The sequence below is a fragment of the Myotis lucifugus genome, unplaced genomic scaffold, assembly GCF_000147115.1.
Source record: "Myotis lucifugus unplaced genomic scaffold, Myoluc2.0 scaffold_106, whole genome shotgun sequence".
Classification (NCBI taxonomy): domain Eukaryota; kingdom Metazoa; phylum Chordata; class Mammalia; order Chiroptera; family Vespertilionidae; genus Myotis; species Myotis lucifugus.
The window spans coordinates 1877315-1878010 of NW_005871154.1; the positions used below are offsets into that span (position 1 = coordinate 1877315).

At 39.9% G+C, this 696-nt stretch overlaps 1 pseudogene; it reads right to left on the minus strand.

Moving 5' to 3' along the window:
• Positions 1-298: 298 nt before the first annotated feature.
• Positions 299-406, minus strand: LOC111826856 (annotated as a pseudogene).
• Between the last annotated feature and the right edge of the window lie 290 nt (positions 407-696).

Below are 696 nucleotides of genomic sequence, written 5' to 3' on the forward strand. Positions count from 1 at the left end.
ATGAGATAAGGAGCTTGTACCAGTATACAAAACAACTACATAACTAAGCATACTACTTGGTTCAGCTACTTCTTTTCTTAGCCAGACTTTCTCAATAAAGGAAGTAGCATTGCCCAGCCAGCATGGCCCAGTGGTTGAGCTCAACCTATGAACCAGGAGGTCACAGTTTGATTCCCAGTCAGGGCACATGCCCAGGTTTTGGGCTCGATCCCCAGTGTGGGGTGTGCAGGAGGCAGCTGATCAATGATTTTCGCTCATCATTGATATTTATATTTCTCTCTCCATCTCCCTTCCTCTCTGAAATTAATAAAAACATTTTTTAAAAAAGAAAGCAGCAATTTAGTTTCATTATGGTGCACGTTTCTTATTTCTACACTTGATCTTAGCCAAAAGGCCGAGAAGCGATTACGTTTCTTATTTCTTTGTTCACTGCAACTTTGAGTCACACTGATGGAATCCATTGTTGTCTGTGTCCTCATGTGTTGCCTGGCTTGTGACCACAATTTCTGTGTGCTCGTCTCTGACACAGAAATCTTTATGGCTATATTAGTATCTTAGTCACAAAGCAACATCTAGAAGAAAGGGAAACTGGAAAATAAAGTCACTAAACCTTAAATTCTAGTACTAAAAGGAAGAAAGGAAAATGGATATGGGGACAATTATAAGTCTGCCATATCACATTTTACACCCTCATTG